At 48.9% G+C, this 19,076-nt stretch overlaps 1 long non-coding RNA gene across 4 annotated transcripts in view; it reads left to right on the forward strand.

The window, feature by feature from the left end:
* The window catches only part of LOC106003631, a 133,665-nt gene that overhangs the window by 55,696 nt on the left and 58,893 nt on the right, over nucleotides 1–19,076 (forward strand). For 3 of the 4 annotated variants that reach the window (XR_006606468.1, XR_006606470.1, XR_006606469.1), the window contains exon 2: nucleotides 5,118–5,239. This is a non-coding gene — a long non-coding RNA (uncharacterized LOC106003631). Of the gene's footprint in view, nucleotides 1–5,117; nucleotides 5,240–12,879; nucleotides 15,668–19,076 lie in introns of those variants that run through there. The other variant, XR_001176223.2, reaches the window with a different exon arrangement.

The raw sequence follows: 19,076 nt of genomic DNA on the forward strand, positions 1-19,076 counted from the left end.
GGGAAAGGGGGCCTGGTCATATGGTGTCGCCTACCTGTCTGGTCGTTGGTCCGGTGCTGGTGCCCCCCCCCAACCCCAACCTGTGTGTTGTCGTGTGAGCAGAGCTCTGAAGCAGGGAGGGCTGTGCCCGAACCCCTCCTCCCAGTGTAGCAGTAAGGAGGGTCAAGCTGGTGAAACCATTTTCTATTCTTTTTTTTGGAAAGAAATGCCACCCAACCTGGTGGCTCAAGTGTTGTCCTCGGGCCGAGTGGATTGAGAGTGCCGGAGACGGGGGCCGCGGGGCGGGGGGGGGCAGTGGGGTGAGGGTGGGGAGAGGCAGCATGCCGGCTGGCCAGGAGGGAAGTGGATGACCGGAGGAAGTCACTCGTGCAGGCTTCAAATCCCTCTGTGCTCGGCTCTTGCTGTGCAGAGGAGCAGTGCCCAGAAAAGGAGATGAAGGGACCGACCCATTTTTTCAACACTTGTCCCCAGATCCCCCCAAGAACTTGTTGAAAGTCTTGGACGGCCTCTGAGCTGTGACCTCTTTCCTGCTTCTGTGGAGATCTCAGGAGAGAACCATCCAGTGACACACTTAGGAACAGTTAACTACCATGCGGTCACCCACAGTTGCCCACAGTTGCCAGGGACCAAGCCCACGGCCCCAGGGCCAAGAGCATCACTAGGGTGTTCTGAGGTTCAGTCACCACTGTGATCTTGGGCGTGCGTCTGAACCACCTGGGGGCTTATGAAAACAGACATCGCTGGGCCCCACCGCCGAAGTTTCGAGTTGAGAAGGTCTGGGAAAGGGCCTGCGAATTTGCATTTCTAACAAATTCTCAGGTGATATGATGCTGCTGGTCCAGAGCCCCGTGTTGAGAAGCGCTGGTGAGGGCCCTGGGCCATGGCTGATCGGAACACCTGAAAGGCGTGTCTGACGGAGCGTGTCAGTGTGTCCGTCTTCCCTCCACTGCCTCGTCGCTTCGTGTGCCCAGCACAGACACGGCGGGAAATCCGGCCCTCAGAACTTGGCATCCCTCAGTAACTAGACAGCAAGTTTCCCTGTAAATCGGAGCTTTCACAGCACCGGCCAGACGACAGGTCAGCTAGCCTGGTTTTGAGGTTCAGTTCTTTGCAAAGTGGATTTTGTCCTAAGGATAGAGGAAGTGGCCAAGGAGAGGGAGGCGATGGCCTGACTGTGCAGGAAACATTCCAGTAAGCGCCGCCCTTGGGTTGCCCACTCTTGTCTCTCTTCCCACCTTTGGTACAGATGGAGGAAGGTCTTGAATAACTACCTCCCCGTACCAGAAGGTGGGCAAGCTTCCAAGCTCCCCTGGGGAATAGGCGTTGAATCACCTGTGAGCTCCCGTTCATCTCAGAAGGGGGGCAGAACGCCTGGGTCAGGATGCTAGATGGGAAGCAGGGTGCCACCATCTACTAGCTAGTTGTGGAGCTCCCCGCGGCCTTCTGCGTGAGAGGGAGGAGCCGAACAGCACCAGCCTGGAGGCCGATGCTCTGCCCAAGGGGGAGCATGCATCTGGAACAGTGTCTGCTGTGTGGCATGGGCCCACTGGTGACCTAGAGGATCTGGGTGTGTTCTGCGGCGGCCCTGGGACAGGCTCGTGCTCTGCTCATGGGCGTTTTGAGGGACACAGAGTTTTTCTGAACCACGTGTAGGTCTGTAATGATGCGTGGAACATTTTGCAAAAACTACTTCTCAGGGGGGATCCCCTCAGGAAAGGCTCTAACTCTGCTCAGAGTTACGTGGCTGTAGCTCGAGAACTAGGAGCCCCCTTCAGAAACAAGGGAAGGGGGGGCCATCAAGCGAAGATTTCTCTCTTCCCTGCCCTGACCGGCCTGGCCGCACAGAATTCTAGTAATTTACACAAGGGACCCATACACTTATCTCTGAAATTAGTCTGTGATAAGCAACCAACATTTTCTGGCCGTGCCCTCTTGGTCTTAACTTCCTGAGAAATAAAAACAGTGGGGTCCCGAGAGCTGGACACCTTGATGCTGTTGAATACACCCTATCCTCCTGGGCAGCTATTTCGAAATCTTAAAAAGTTGGCTCCCAACACTGTCAGAATCCACTGTGAGTCAGCATGAACAGGATGTGAGTGCCTGGCTTGTCATTTTCCCAAGCATTAACAAAGACTTTGGTGCAGAACAGGCTCAAGTGTATGTTCTACACCTGGGGGGCTGGTGGGGCCTGGTTTGGCGCTTTGGCAGTGAGGACTTGGCAAGGCCATGGATGTTAGAGCCAACTGAAGTTGGTGACTTTGCTCCCCTGCCCCTGTGCCCTGGTCCTTACTGCCTGGGAAAGAGGCCTGGGTGAGGCCAGCCCGTGAATCCCCAGGCTAGGGGTGGGTGTCTGAGCTACTGTTTGGTCTCCCCTTCTCAGTTTCCCATGCCTGGAGCTTTTCCTCTGCCCTTAGGAACAAAAAGGGCAGGATTTGGGAGCTAGCTGAAGGAACATCCGGAAAATTGCTTGGGCTACATTTCAGGTCCCTGATGAGAGCTTGTATCTGCAGTGTGATGACACTAAGGCCATCCCTCAGATCCAAGGGAGAGTGAAGTTGTGTGCACAGTGGGGGAGATCTAACTGGAGCCCCTTGAATACTAGAGAGACAGGCAGGAGTAGTGTAATTCAGCCAGACTGGGAGTAAGAGTAAAGGGGTAATGTGACTCGAAGCTCCTCTGGGACTGTCCATTATGGGGCTGCTAGCTTCCCCCAACTCCTTGTGAATGCCAGCATATGGGAAGCTAAATGTGTGGTAGGCTTTGAATTAGGCGCAAATCTCTGAAAGTTCCTAAATGGGTCATCTTAAGTTTTTTCAATGATAACTAGATACCCAGGCCAACATGGAGTCGTTATGACCTTCACTTATCCTTGCAAGAGCTCCTAAACAAGCTCAGGTCTTACAGGGGAAGATGGAATTCAAAATTTAGGGAGTAGGTAGTAGGGACCAAGGTCTCGGTACCAACAGTGTGCCTTCCAGTGTGACCTTAGGAAGATTGCCAACTTTCCTCCCTCCGGGTGCCTATAAAGTGAAGGTTGACCAGATGATCCTTAAAGCCCTGCAATGTCTCACTCTTTGTGATTCTGGCCACGGTTTGCATGGTGGAGTGTTCATTACTAAAGTCTGCCTGGGCTGTTTTTTTAATATTTTTTAATCCCTCAGAAGTGGGGTACCACTGGACGAGAGCACAAGCTCCTAAGCCACCTCTCTATTTCAGTGGTGAGACAAAAGGAACCAGGATTTCCCTTGTACCCATGTCCATGCCGATGCATTTCTTCGCTCCTTTTTCTCTTTGCCCACCCAGGAAAGTCTACATAAGACTTTAAGTTTTAAGTTTCCAGACTTTAAGTCATGTTAGAAAATGCTAGCTCATATGACACAAATCAGGAAGCCAGTTTTCCCAGCAGACTCCTCGGGGCAGCACTGTTCCTCGAATGGTAGTCACCACAGAGCCGAATTTATCGGCTGGCTCTCAGAAAGCCCGGTAGTTCTCTGCCACTGGCAAATGGGGCTCTTGAGAGAAAACTAAGGCTACAGGGGTTGATGTGAATCAGCTAACTCACTTGTACAAAAGGCTGGAGGAAAGAAATAAGGAAAAACAATACAGGGCGAGGAATAGAGAGTATCACAACTGCCACGCCAAGTGTCGAGTGTTAAGAGAAGCTTTGATCTCTGTCACTCAACAGAGCCCTGCTGGCAAAGGCTAGTTGTGTAAAAAGGGTTCTGCTTCAGATATGCTTGGGAAGCACACAGTAAATGAATTTCAGCTGCTTTCTTTATTTCCTAACTTCTCAGGGTCTTTTGTATGCTGCTATGCATTGTGAACGAATCTCAAGGGGCAGGATGGAGTTTTTCCAAAATCGTGCACCCCTTCCTCCCTTTTTACAGAGAATTTTGTGCCATTAACAAAAGTTAGGAAATGGGGTGGGGCAGGGGGGCTTCTGGTTTTTCTGATGACCTCTGCGTTGCATCTCGGGCAGGTCGAGTGTGGGGGGGACAGCCATACCCAGGAGGCTCTGAGTAGACAGGCAGAGCCCGTTCCTTCTCTGACCATCAGTAAGCAGTTCATGGTCAGAGAATATGGCTGGAAGGTGTAGGCAGGCGTGGCTTTGACCTCCCTCCCATGGCAGTTCTGTCTCCTGCCTTCTCACCCTCCCCCGCTTGTCTAAGCCACAGATGTAAGCACAGAGCTGGCTTGGAGGGCCACCATCTTTGGGGGAGGTGACACTGTCTATATGTCTGAATTGACCCATCCCTCTACCTGTCTTTGGAATTAACCTTCCATTTGTTTGGGAACTGAGAATAACCTTCCACAGTGTGCTGCTTGGGAGCCAAACCGTGCTGGTCTCAAGTGGCAAAGCAGTTTTTATTAGAACCATAGTCCTTAGAGCTGTCTCAGCCTTGTGCTATCCTCAAGGCTTTTATTTGGCTGGCCCCGGACTCCCCTTTGTTTGGTCAGGAGCCCCTTCTCCTCTTTTTCTTTCCTTCATCTCACTAAGGCTTCTTGGTGCAAGCCTGTCTGTTCACGATGCTTGGATGTACCTGCGAGGCTGATGCCCCTGAGAACGGGGGAGGACAGGGGACCATAAGTTCAGCCACCATCCTCCTCGTCCATCCTCATTGGGCTGCAGTCCCCTGGTGACTTCTCTCACATCTCTTTCGACGCTTGGGGAGGGGTGCTTGGTGCATCACCTGGGCAAACACCGGGCTTGTCCCAAAAGTCATGTGTGACCCTTTAGCAAGGCCAACAGAAGCACGTAGGGGAAAAGCCTCAGTGTGCCCCAGTAGTAGACCCTGACCCAGAAGGTCAGAACTGACTGCAACTTTCAGTAAACAGGTAGTGGGCTTCTGGGAACATCTGCCTTTTCAGTCTCTTGTGAATTATTTTTAAATGAACGCCCTGCACCGCCCCCTACCCCCACCCCCACCCCCGCTGCCGTCACCACCCGCACTTTTCGTTGATTATCACTATTTGAATAGATGCTGATAAATTTGATTCCCCAGCTTACTGTCGCATTGATGATCTGTCTTTCCCTTTTCGGTTTCCATGTACTGGAGTGACTGTCTCTCAATGCGGTTGACAGTGACCTGTGTTTTTCATGCATGTTTTTGTTTCAGAATAACTGGGAGATGAAACAGGAAGCTCTATGACACAGTTGATCGAAAATGACACAGACACAGAAAAATGAGGACTCGGCCCCCTCCAGTGCCTCTACCTGCTGCCCACAGCCGGAGTGCAGGTGAAGGGTTTCCCGCTGGGGCCTGATCCTAACTGCTGTGGACTCCAAGGGCCTCCACGTTGACCGATGATGTGTTTGGGATGTGGTCATGGTCTAGTCTGGCTGGTTTTCTATTTATCTAGCCAGCCCCTGCGTGTCTTAATTATTTTTCCTTCATTCCAAGCAAAACTCAAGAAAAATGAATTGTTTTCTTATTAGCTATACCCTGCATTAATGGAAAGGACACCAAAGAGCATTTGAGATTGATTTCTATAGCAGTACGAGTAAACCCTGCCCTAACCACACAGATCATGAGGGCATCATTAGAAGAGTGTTGAACTTGACTGTCTTATTAGTGAGCCTTGTTCGCCCTGCCTCTTTCTTCTGCAGCCCCAGAAGGCCTCCCTTGAGTCAGTATTGGCACATTAACATTTGAAGAGAACATTGCGAACTCTCTTTCCACATTACTGTGGTCATGGCCTACAAGTGGCGACCCCCCAAATCGTCACCAAACTTGAGCTTTCTGCCGAAGACCTCTGCTTTCTCAGCTGCCTCCTTCTCTGCCCCCACCCATCGGTCACCCATTCACTTCTTCATCCCACAAGGTTTCTTTGGGGCATACTGTGTGCCACATTCTGGAGACAGTTTGGGTGGGACCAATTCTGCCCTGGTCTTCTCAGCACCTCTAGCCTCCATATGAGTGGGTCCTGCTGGGACCTTTCTCACAAACTGTAGGGGAGCACTGGGCAATTCATCGTGGATAAACAGCACACTCCCTTTGTTTACATGGGTTCTTTAATCCGCCTGCAAACCTGAGCCCCCAGAATTGGCAACTCAACATTCTGTAGAATGGGTATGTATGTGTCAAAGCATTCCTTCAGTGGAGTAGTACCCTCGTCCCCAGCCCTTAATGGGACAACTCAGTCCTCCTGGGGGCCTGGCCAGAGAGCCCATGGGTAGCAGCCTTCCAGCTCTTCTGTGAGCCTTCACTTTTAAGCTTAGCAGAGGTCCACGAATGATTTAAAAGGATAGTGTTGTACCATTTCATGCTGCTCAGAATTAACTTCTCAGTCCATCATGCTCATCATCTCAACCCTCCCTCCCGCATGGCACGATGTATGCTGTGGTATATGTCCAGGTCTCAGCCCTGATGCCCCCTGCTCAGGGATGCTCTCTCTGACCACCTGTCCTGAGACAACTGCTTACCGCCACTACTTCTCTCTACTTCATGACCCTATAATATCAACAATTATCCTGTTTGTTCTTTTATTAATCAGCTGTGTTCCTGTCATGTGCCTTCTGCATTTCAGCTCTATAAAGGAAGATTCTAGTCTGTCCCCAGACCCTTGCACTAGGCTCAGTAACTATGTAGTGATCCATCGTCTTAATCACTTCACAGGTGACACTGTGATGTTTAGTAGCTCTGTTTTCTAACCAGCGTTTGGTGGGTAAGGAAAGCGTGAGTCCATTTACCTCTGATGATGGAAAGAGGTAAATAGAGCAGCCAAGGTGAGGACACAGGCTGTCAGTAGACTACGGCAGAAAAGGTTGATCATAAACTATCTGCTATTGGGATAATCAGATTCTCACCTGAACCAAGCTTTGTCTTGCTAATTTAAGTTAAATTATATCTGCTTATGTTCCTGGAAGATTAAAGGCAACCATGTAGCAGAGGGATGTGTCCTCAGGGAGGAGTCTGCAGCACACGCCCCTCATTCTTACTCTGCCAGTTCTTGGATCCCCTAACTTCCTCTGCCCATTTCCCAGAAATTAATCCACTAGGATACTTATGACCTGGAAAAGGTGGGAAAGGTGGAAGTCACAGGCAGAAGCAGAAATAACTCATGTGGCGTTTGCAGGATAATCAGTTCACAAGGTAACAAGAGGAACAAATGAAAATTGAGCCCAGAGTTCTCCATGGTTGGGGCAATGGTTCTGAATCCTGGCCAAACACTAGAATTATCCAGGAGTTTTAAGAAATCCAATGCCCAGGCTCCACCAGGACCAATCACAACAGAATTTGGGGTGGAGGGATAGATGTTAGTATTTTTTTAAAACTCCCCGGGTAATTCCAACCAGTAGCCAAGGGTAAGAACTGTTGGTCTGAGGTTGTTTTCCAATATGGTGGCCACTAGCCACATGTGTCTCATGAAAAATTAAAACATAGCTGTGTGACTGAGGAATACATTTTTAATTCTTTTAAAATTTTTGTTAATTTAAATATAAATAACCACATGAGGCTGTGGTTGCCAGATTGGATAGCACAGATGTAAAACACGTGTGTCATCACAGAAAGTTCCACAGGATAGTCTAGGTGAACTCTGATGCCAAGTAAAATTACACTGAACACAAGAGAAATTTAAGGTGATTCTCTCCGTCTGTTAATTTGACCAGAGCCTGCTCTCCTGTCTTGGGTCTGCAGTTATTTTTCATCTACCTTTTGAGCCAGGGTTCGTGCAGTAGCAAGAGTGACATGCTTTCAAAAGACCGCCTGGTAGGATCCAAAATAACTTAAAATACCAGGAGAAGTCCAAGGCCCCGACCCAAGTCATTCGGCATTCACTCTGGCTGTGAACTTGGTTTACATCTCTGAATACCCAGCTCTGGAAAGGGAACTATCTGAATGATTTTTTAATTACCAAAATTTGGGACAGTGGGAAGCAAGCCTTCCCGGAAGATCTTTTGGAAAAGCAGAGGGCCAAAGGAGGGGTTTGGAGTCTTGCAGGAGTTCGGAATCTGTGATGGACTCGCTGGGGCCACTCCGTGAGCCCAGCCAGTCTGGGGTTACAACTGGAGAAACAGAAGCCAAAGCTGAATCATTTTCTGCTTATCACTCATAGACTGTCAGAGGTTTTTTTTTTTTTTTTTCTTTTTTTGGAGGGAAAGCACCTTACAACAAATAATAATACTATTTTGAATTTCGGAGCTTTCCCTTTTTCAAAGCACTTTACCACCTCTGACTTATTCCGTCCTCACAACAAGGCCCTAACCCAAGTAGGGAAAGGATTTTTGGTGCCGGTCTAATACCCTGAGAGAGTTCAGTATTACAGAAAGAATTAAAAAGTAGAGGTGAAGACTCTCAAGGTGTGTGTCATCTCTGGTCACACACGGGCAGGCAGTGACATAGCTAGAAGTCGAATGTGCCTGAATTAGGTGCTTCTCCAGCACACTGTTTTTCAGAAAAACCTAGGCTTCGCGTTTGCTCCTATCTCATTTCACCCCAGCCTCCTGACCCCTGTGAGTCGATGGGGTGAGGCCATTTTGTCCCGAGAGGTGTGTGTGATTTGCAAATGTAACAAATAGGCCATCAGTATCTCCCTCCAAGTCAGTTTAATTTTTAATTTTTATTTTATTTTTATTTTTAAAGATTTATTTATTTATTTGACAGGGAGAGAGATCACAAGTAGGCAGAGAGGCAGGCAGGGGGTGGGAAGGGGAAGCAGACTCCCCGCTAAGCAGAGAGCCCGATGTGGGACTCGATCCCATGACCTGAGCTGAAGGCAGAGGCTTTAACCCACTGAGCTACCCAGGCACCCCTCCAAGTCAGTTTTAAAATGGAATGTGGGACAGGGCCCCGTGGGTCTCCATGGAAACATCCCTGCTCCCCTCCTAAGGACGTGAATAGAGCAAAACAAGCCATAGACCCACACTCAACCTTCCCCATGTGTAGAGCTGCAGAGGCACCTTACAAAGCTCACTTCCCAGTAGGGAGAAAAACTCTGAATCATCTGAGCTGTTGAGATCGAGTGGGAGGCCTGGCCAGCACAGCCGTCTCCAGCAGTAGAGGTAGGAGTCGGGGGAGCAGGACCGACATCATGCCACTGCCTGATCTCTTTGGGAAGGTCGTCCCAGCCAATTCGAATTCTCCCAGTCATACTACCAACGGGCCCATCTTGTGTGTCTTAAGTGCATAGGATACAATAAGAGGTTTTCAGATGCTTTACTGAAAGCAAGACACACTTTCTGGGGCATTCCCCTAATCGACTGTTCTGGTGAAGCTCGTCAAAACAGGAAATGAGGTTAGCATGGAATGACTTTCTCTTAGAGAACTTGTGTTACCTCTTAGAGACCACCACTTTCTTCCCAAATGCTTGTGAGCCTTGTCTAATGCCGCTTCTGGGTTTGGCCCGGAAATTCAAGGGAGTCTGCCTTGCTGTAGTTTTCAGAACCTGTTCCTTTGGAAAACGGTGGTTATTTGAGCTCATTCCCGGCCTTCCAGATCCTCTCCCTTTCAGGTCAGTGTCTCTACGATGTTTGCAAGTGACTCTGAGGTTAGGGATGCACAGACTTCAGGCACAGCCCAAACATGGCTCGGGGCACACGCCCAGGCTGAGGGGGTCACACATGGGCTTGGGGTAGCTGCCTTCTCATGCTGCTTGGCCCACGTGCTCCCATTCCATCAGGGGTGCCAGGAAGAAAAGCAAATCTGGCAGAGATGAAAACTCAGTGAAAACCATCCACTTTCCTGTCCCGCTCCACGTGTGGACCCCTGGCTCAGGAAGGCACCACGATGAAAACAGCTGTGTCAGCTTCCCTCACACGAATCCCCACGATGGGTTCTTTGACTCAGTTTTCAAAAGCAGAGAGGGTTTCATAGTCTGGGCAGGTGGCAACATGCTTATCTCTCTGCTGAGGCCTCCTGACCAATGGCTTGACTGGAAATTTCTGGATTGAAATGTCTTTTTGTCAATACTGAGATAGCTTTGAGTCATTTTGGCTTCTATCCAGCAGAAGGGAGTCAAGCTGGGGAATGTCTGCCCTGGATTCACAGGTGTCCAGGGAGGACTGATGTCCTCAGACTCGGAGATCTGGATGACCCCTTGGAGGTCTGCCTGTGCACTCTCCTCTCCCTTCGGTCATCACGGCTCTGTCTCCCTTCTTAAGTGACTTAGGGGGATCTTGAAAGCCATGTTGAGTCCCCGTGCCTAGTATGGCAAATGCTCCCCTGCTGCCTCATGTCCCTGCCTCACTTTCCCCAGGTGTACAGGTAGTGCGTGTCCCGTGACGATCACCTAAGGACAAGGATTAGTAAACCTGTGCCTTGAGAATAATCCCGGCTACCATCTGAGGCTTTAGTTTGCTCAGGACACAACTTTTGGTGGTTCACACATTACAGTTGATTCTTGAACCACACGGGGTTATGGGCACCAAACCCCCACCCCCGCCACAGTTGAAAACCTGTGTCTAGTTTTGCCTTCCCCCAAACTTAACTATTGACCAGAAGCCTTACCAATAACATGACAGTGAATTCACACTTACTTTATATGTTACATAGATTATATGGATTATCTACTGGATTCTTCTTATAAAGTAGGCTAGAGAAACAAACCTTATTGTGAAAATTAGAAAGAAGAAGAAATACATTGCAGTTGCATACTATAGAAAGTATAAGTGGGCCTGCCCAGTTCACACCCATGTGGTCAGCTGTATTTCCATTCCTCCTAACTGGCCCCAGAGGTGGGATTATTATTCTTTCCTTTCAGTTAAGAAATCTGGGTTGCCCTGCATCACTAAACCTGTGCATCCTGGATTTAAGCCCAGATTCATTGGGCCTCCCCCAGCCCCCTACCATGCTGCTGCTTCATGTTTTATAAATATGGAAAAGCAAAGCCACTTTCCTTGACAGAGGAGTGTGGTTAGTAAGGGACAGCTGGAAAAAAGCTTGCAGAGCACACCTGAAAACGGAGGATAGGAAGTCAAGCTGTCTGTGCTGTGCCCCGGGTGCCTCTCTGGCTACCTCAGGGCCTCGGGCAGGTGAGGTGGCCACCTGAGCTGTTCCTTCTGGGAACACCAGCAGCCCCTCCGGCCTTGCCCCATGCCATAGCTGTGTGAGGGTCCTTGTCAGCAGTCAGGGATGTGGGCGGACTCTGTTTCTGAGAATGGCTTACCACTCAAAGTATGGTTGGAGGGTCAAAAAGGCAGAGGTCCTGCCCTGGCCCCTGGAACCAGAATCTGCATTTTAACAAGATCCCAGAAGCCTGGTGAGCACAGCTGCTAGCTCCGCTCTCTGGGCCCCTTGAGGTCAGAGCTCTGTGGTAACACCTTTTACCTCCACAGCCCAACGCATGCCTCCCTTACGTAGGTGGTGAGTCAGTGTTGGTAAAGTGAATTTTATTCTTCTGAGAAGCTAGTTGGGAGATCTTGGGGGGGCGGTGGCGGGGAATCAGTTAGAGGCTCCTGGGGGACCCAGCTAACAGCGAGGCTGTTTGAGAGTCAGCGAGGTGGGGGAGGGGATGGGGCTAAGGAACCAGGAAAAGAGGGGGGACCCCTCGGAGGGGTGGCTGCTGCCATTTGAGGAAGAAAAGCAAAAACGAGGGGAATGTGTCACCCAGAACTCGTCGTGCCCCTCCTGCTCTCCTGAGCAGCTCTCATTCCATGACTGTGATCTTCGGGACCTCCCAAGGCGGAAGCACATAGCTCTGTAACAGGCCATTCTCTCTAGCTTACCTTCTGTCGGTTTTTTTTTTTTTTTTTACGTCCCCAAGAAGTCACTTTTACAGTCGCTCCATATAGGTGCCATCTCATGGAGAAGGAAGGCTATTTGGCAGTCTGTCTATGGTTCTGGCTGGTCTGCCCTGGAATTAGCAGAGTCGAGAATGGGGTGTGAGAATGAGGGTGTGTGTGTGTGTGCATGCGTGTGCATGTGTATGTGTATGTGTGTGTGTGAAATATGGCAGTGTGTGGTGTGGTCCTGTGAGTGCTGTTTGGGGGTGCCTGGGTGCATGTGGGGAATGTATCAGTGTGGTGTATGTGCAGGTGTGGACGTGCCTATGGGGGTGGATGTGAGTGTGGGCATCAGTGGTACCAGTGTGGTGTGGGTGTGTGCACATGGCTGTGGTGGAGGTTGTTGGCTGTGGGTCTTGCTGGATATGGTACATGGGGTAGGTACCCGGGTGGTGTGTGTGTGACTGGATGTAGGTACAGTACAGGCATGCTGTGAGTGTAGCTCATGTGTGCGTGTGTCCCAAGTGTGCACGTGTGGCACATTCATGTCGTGTGTGACCTGTGGTGGGTGTGTGTGGTACATGAGCCCCTATGTACGTGCAGGAATGTGTGTGGTGGGTATCTGTCCAGTGTGCATGTGTGGCGTGGGTGTGGGTGTGGGTGTGGCGGGGGGAGGAGCCCATGATATGTGTGTGTATACCTGTAGGTGTCCCTGGTTTGTGCGGATGGGTGGGTATGTGAGTGTCTGGGATGTGTGCAGTTGGGGTGGGCATGTTTGTGTGTGCAGTAGGTGGTAGGGGGTTGCTTCTTGAGCGTGTGAGGGACAGCCGAAGGGTGTGCACTTGAGGGTGATTGGCAGGCTCTCTTCAGACCCACGCAGGACCCCACATGGCTTCTGCCCACCAGAGGGGAAGCCACTCCCTCAGTGGCACAGATGTGGGGGACAGGGATACCAGCGGGGCCTGGGGAGCGCAGGCTCCGAACCACCTGTGCCTGGAGCCCTTGAGGGCAGGACTAAGCTGGGAAGGATGGGCCCAGGGCAGAAGCAACCGAAGAGAAGCCCCTTTCTTCTGCTCTGCTCACTGACATAGGGCAGCCGAGGAGTGCTTTGGGCCCCAAGTTTCACATCTGGGGTCCGTGCTGGGGGACAGATGAGTCCGCTCTCCAACACTGTGTCTCCTGCTATAGGACCCACAGCAATGCCTTGTCTTGCTCAGGTGCCTGAGGACAACCATGCTGGTGTCCTTCTCACTGTGACGGCCGGAGCTCCGCATGGATCTGCTGGGCTTCAGGTCACTGACAATGGCTGCGGGGGGGCCATCCAGCCCCTGCTCCAGCGGTCATGTGCGGTTCCTCTGGAAGAACATCGCTCTTGTAGAAAAAGGCCTCCTGACTTTCCTGGATTCGTCTTTTCTCAAGACAAGAGTGAGCCAAGAAAGTATTTCTGAAGATGTGGTCAGTGCTGGGGCCCCTCCTTTAGGGTCAGAGCAACAGAGACCCCAGAAATTACAGAACTCAGTCAGATGTGCCTCTGTCCTGGCCGGCACGGTCTCTGGCGAGCAATTGGGTCCCTGAGCTTCGGTTGCCAAATTCACCCTGTCAGTGTGGGGGAATATTTGCAATAAGGATGAGAGCACAAAGGACTGAAGGCCTCTACCTTCAGCTCAGGTCATGGTCTCAAGGTCCTGGGATCGGGCCCACATCAGGCGCTCTGCTCAGCGGGGAGCCTACTTCCCCTTCTCTCTCTGCCTGCCTCTCTGCCTACTTGTGATCTCTCTCTGTCAACATAAATAAATAAAATTTTATTGTCATTATTATTTTAATTCTTAAAAATTGAGGCTTTAAAAAAAAATAAATTTACCAAGGAAGTAATAGAAACTTGCCATGTGTGAAATACTCTGGTGAGGTCCTAATGACCTAAGCTATAAAATGTAAAATATCAAAAGGAAGAAAACATCTAAAAAGCTGGGAGTAGCAGAGATAGCAGTCTCAGAAAAGAGAATAGTCTCAGAAAGCGCCTGAGAAACGTAGAGCCAACCTTCCAGAACATTGCTTCCTCTGCTCTCCACGGTCGTGATAGGGCCCGATCTCAAATGTGCAGAGCCAGACACCATATAGAAACACTGATTTGCTTTAATGTAAATATTTTGATGCCTTTCTTTGCCTGAACTTTTAACCTTGCTGGTAAACAGGGTATGTACAGTAAATGATTGTTTTTCTGAGAACTGACTTTTGAGGAAATAGGGGGAAAAAAAGGATTTTCATTAGTTAATTGTCGGTCCTGTGCATGATTGAAAGCCTCATTATTCCACTTCTCCAGACCTGCTCCAGGAGACTTTCGCCCACCAGAAATTGCTTTATCTGACTTTATGAAAAAGAAAACTTTAAAATGTGTAAAGATGCCAAAACTTAGAAAATCGCAAAACTTAGAAAGACAATGAAGGGAGGGAAGTCATTCTGTAGAAGGTTTCTGAGACAAGAACAATTCAACCAAAGTCCAAGTTGTTTCTAATTAGAAACTTTCCACCCTTCATTTCCCTGTGGACTCCGATCCTATTCTCCCTTTCTATCTGCTGTAACCTCTGAGGTCTTGAGATAGAAGTTAACGGACATCTGAGGTCTTGGCCTCAGAACGAGACTTAAGATAGATTTGCGATATGCAAGGTGCTACCTTTCTTTTCCCAGGCAGGCAGCTCGCAGCGGTTTTGTTGACAAACGCTGTCCCTGCCCATGGATTGTCTAAGAATATTTGTGATCAATGAGAACAAGGAGAGGGAACCAACCGGAACAAGGAAGACCCAGATTCTAGCACAAGCTTTCCACCTGCAAGTGTCATTCGACCTCTGCCCTGTGATTTCCTTAACTATTAAATGAAGATATGACTTTTTAGCTTTCAAGCCCCATAGAGGTATTGCCAAAACACAAGGTCCGATTCAAAGGGATACATGCACACCAGTGTTTACAGCAACGATGTCCACAATAGCCAAACTACAGAGGTAGTCAACCTCTGTATATCTATGGACAGATGAATGGATAAAGAAGAGTGGTAGACACACAGAATGGAATATTACTCGGCCCTTAAAAAGAATGAGATCTTGCCATTTGCCACGACCTGGATGGAGCTAGAGCATATGATGTTAAGCAAGGTAGGTCAGACAGAGAAAGACAAATACCATATGATTTCACTCATATGTAGAATTTTAGAAACAAAACAAACGAGCAAAGGGGAAAAAATAGGCAAACCAAGAAACTCTTAACTATAGACAACAAATGGATGGTTGCCCGAGGGGAGGAGGGTCCAGGAGGTGTGAAATAGGTGAAGGGGTTGAAGGAGTGTGCTCGTCAGGACGGGCACCGGGGGATGGATGAGCTGTGGAATCACTCTATTCTGCACCTGAAACGAATATTACACTGTATGTTAACGATACGAGAATTAAAACTTAAAAATTAAAAAAAAAAAAAGACCACAGACCACAGGATCTGTAATGTGCTTTCAAATAGTTGGAGGGAAAAGAGAAACCCGTTCTGTGTGCAGTTGTGATGAAATCCCACTAACATTGTAAGAGATGATGGCACATCTTTTAGATTCGTAAGACTTGATGCGGAACCCAGTCTTGGAATGACTCTCCCACTTTTCACTATTTATACTTATAAAAGTTGTGATTATTAGCCCAAAGCTCGTGGAACCTCTTTCCAGTCATACTTCCATTGGCAGGTAAACTGAGGACATTGAAAACAAATGCTTCAAGTCTTCTAAGACAGGATGGTGTAGATAGGACTTCTAAGGAAGTTTCTGCCTGCCTTCTTAGAAGAAGGATGAAGCGGGGGACAGGGAGGCTGAGAAGAGGAAACGAATCCCGTCTTTTTAAAGATGGGATTGAAACAGGCCACAAGGTTTGTTTAAGAGAGGCAGCTCGTGGGAAGCCAATTCCTAACGCTCTTGGTCCCCATCCTTCTCCCCTCCTTTTCCTTCAGAATAAATTAAAGAACCGGCTAAAATCCAAATTGTGTGTGTGGTATCTTTATCTGATCAACCCCATACTCTAATCACATCTTATCTTTGCTTGTAAAGCAGCTCCCTTCCTGTTCTCCAGGCACATTACTTCTTTAAATGTTATGAACACACACACACATATGAGTCAACACTGCAGAAAAACAGAACTCAAGGTCTTCGTCCTCTGCAATTCATTTGGAGGTTTAGTTCTGGAAGGCCAGAGCTGGCCTTACCAGCAAACCGTTCCACACATTCCAGTGGCTCTGCAAACAGCCTCCCTCTCAAAGCAAACCAGGTGGGACATCAGGTAAACAGTAAAGAATGGAACTGGCACTCATTTCCCCTCTGCATCCTTTCTAGTTGACAGGAGCATCAGTCCGTGCGCGAAGTTTGTGGAGACTGGTAAGTTTGAGGATTTATTTGGAAGGCTGTGTTAATAAGATATTTTTGAGAAGCTCAGTTGGGTGTGGTTTAATGCTGTCTTTTCTTCCCCTTGATTCATTTTGAACTATTTAAATCGGAAAGTTGGGGGCTGTTTTAACATGCACTTAGAGTGTCAAAAAAGTCACTTTATTGTGGTGCTGCCTGTTGACACTGTTCCTGTTGGCTGGTTGGTTCTAGTTTCTACAACCCAACTCTCTGGGCCCTTAGATAACGACCAGGATTCTCACTCCCTGGCCAGTGGTTCTCCAGCCAGACAGTAAAGTAGATGTTTTTAAGGCAAAGGCTGCTTGGGCAGTGTTGCTGAATATAATTCTTGTGTGTGTGTGTGTGTGTGTGTGTTTCTATGTTGAAACTTCTTTGCAAAATTGCATAAATGCTTGTATGTGAATTGTGCTGTATATATGAGCATGACCCCTTATTAAAAAAAAAAAAAGGTTGATTTGCAAGTATTTCTTCCATTGGCAAATAAATCTTCATCATTACAAGTGCTAGTCACACTTGAAACTAGTTCAGTTTCCCTCTCCTAGCCCCAGCCTTCCCCCAACCCCCCACCATTAGAAAAGGTCTTCCTTGGTGTAGCCGAGTGGGAGGGGGGAGCGGTGTCTTTGAATCTAACTTCATGATTTTTATATTTAGTTCAAACAGGGAAATTCTAGTGTTTACTGGGAGCGAAAAAGTCGCGCCTACTTTCAGTCTGTTGTGCCACACTGGGTTCAATGATGAGACAAACACCCAAGTACTAGAAAGCCAGAGGCCCTGGGAAGGAAAATATCGTGAAATCGCAGTGTTCCCTTTAGGCAGGCTTTCCATGCGTCTAAGGGGAACACGTTGTAAGAGCATCACGTAGATCCCCTCGGGGTCTATATCATATAAGGATGTTTAGCTTTTTATGCCAGTATTTGTGACTTCAGCACAAAATACAATCTCTAATTCCCATCCTTCACCCCAAATTCAAAAAGAAATGCATCTTTCTATGAAATGGAGACAGGAACCTTGTATTTATTGAAAATCTCTAAGCTTGTATTCTTCTAAAAAGCACTTGCATACCCTCATCCACGGCCCTCTGGGGCCTGTCCTAGTTTTATCCTCATTTTACGGTACAGAAATGAAGGCTCAGCATGGGCAAGTAGCTTGCCCAAAGTGACCCAGTCAGGAAGTGGCAAAGGGGATACTCACAGTGGGCTTCTTTAACCAAATGGCTTAGAAATACCAGTTCAGTCTGTGAAACAGCCCTATCTAATGGGTATTATTGTCCCCAGTGTATTGCGCACCCATCAGGTCTGAGGCAAAGTTGTACAACCAAAGACCAGCCGGACCAGAACAGGCACGTGTGGCTCCCTGCCTCCCACTTCATCTGCCACCAGGCGAGACGATGAGTGCTCCCGAGTGCTTCCCAGTTCACGCACTCATTGCTTCCTCGTTCAGGCACAGGATGACCGCTCCACCTGCTGCATGGTGAAGGAACCTTCTGGAAAGTGATTCCCTTCTGAGCAGCCCCACCTCTCCCTTCTCTATGTGAGAGGGAGCTCATGCAGAGGAAGGAGGTGCGAACGCTTGGGAAATGGGAGGTCTCACTCTTCTGAAGTCACCAGCCATCAACTCCCAAAACTAGAACCACGATGCACCCGCAAGCCATCTTTCAGCGTGGAACCCAGAGGGTTTTGCTGGGAATTCTCTGAGTCCCTTGTGGGGCGGCCCCATGTCAATGCCCCTGATCAGCATCAGGGCCTGGGCCGGTGGTTCTTTGTAGAACATCTCAGGCCAAGCAATGCAGTCCAAGAGCGCCCCAAGAACCACTTGTCTCGCAGACAGCTCATTCCAGTCTGTCCTTCAGCTGAGCTCAGAGTGGTGGAGATTAAATACAGAAATACAGGATCTGCTCTTATCACCCCTGCAGACCGGTTTTTTGGTTTTGTTTTTTTTTTTAAAGGCTGTGCACACTCACACAAAAATTGGGAACTTGATCACTGTGGGCTGACGATGTATTTTGAAAAGGAGGGGGGAAATCCTTCTCTCCCCGAAAGTTCCCATCCATCGTTGAGTAAACATCATAAATCTGTTGCAGAGAGACAGGCTGCATGTACTCAGATTACCTCCTGCTACAATTTTAGCTTCAAGTTTTAATGCCCTAAACATGAATAACGTTGTATCCTAGCACAGGTCTGATTAATGAGGCGACTTTGCCAACTTCGGGGTCGGATAGTGGCTCCCCTCTCCCTTCCTTTTTCTCCGCGTGGCTTATTTCAGCCAATTTCCCTATTAAATATACAAGGCAACTGAGGGCAGTAAAAACTAAAGGTTGTCGCCGATAAACACTTGCGTCTCTCTAAGCAGACCTCGCCGGCTGACAGAGAGCAGGTCTGTTCAAGTTTGCCCCCTGGAATCCCCAATGTTTCATCATGAATCCCAGCTGAAAAGCCACTCGCACCCTGCCATTTGCCCAAGGGTCCTCTTCAGTTCGCGGGTTGCACTTCCCAGACCACCTGCTTCCTGGGTGGTTATGTGGTTTGTACGTGGCGTGCCCTCGTTACACGGGAGACCATCAGCGCCCTCACTGGGCATTTGGGAATGGAGCTGAAGGTCACCCTTGGGAAGTGACCCAAATTAGCACCTAACAGCCAGCCAGGAAAGAAAGGGGGTTTTGTCTCCCCAGATACTGCCTGCCCCCTGAATACGGCTCCCATGAATAATTCCTGGATAGGAATCGTATTTGTTGACCGATGAATACACACTGGGCACACTTAACCAGAAGGGCTGAGTCTTCTGGGAGGTGACCAAGGGGCTCTGCGTATACGATCCCATTTGCTGTCCCCCCCAACAGCACTGCCCAGCCAAAGACATTATCACCGTGTTTGTCACACATAATCAAGCAGGCTTTTTGGGTGACATAACTTGCCCAGTGATGGAGCTGGGATCGGAGCCCTGCTCTGACTCCTGATTTGATATTCTTGAGCAACAAAACCTCTCTCCCTCCCC

This window comes from Mustela putorius, unplaced genomic scaffold, assembly GCF_011764305.1.
Source record: "Mustela putorius furo isolate JIRA1106 unplaced genomic scaffold, ASM1176430v1.1 tig00000281_pilon_pilon_pilon, whole genome shotgun sequence".
NCBI lineage: Eukaryota > Metazoa > Chordata > Mammalia > Carnivora > Mustelidae > Mustela > Mustela putorius.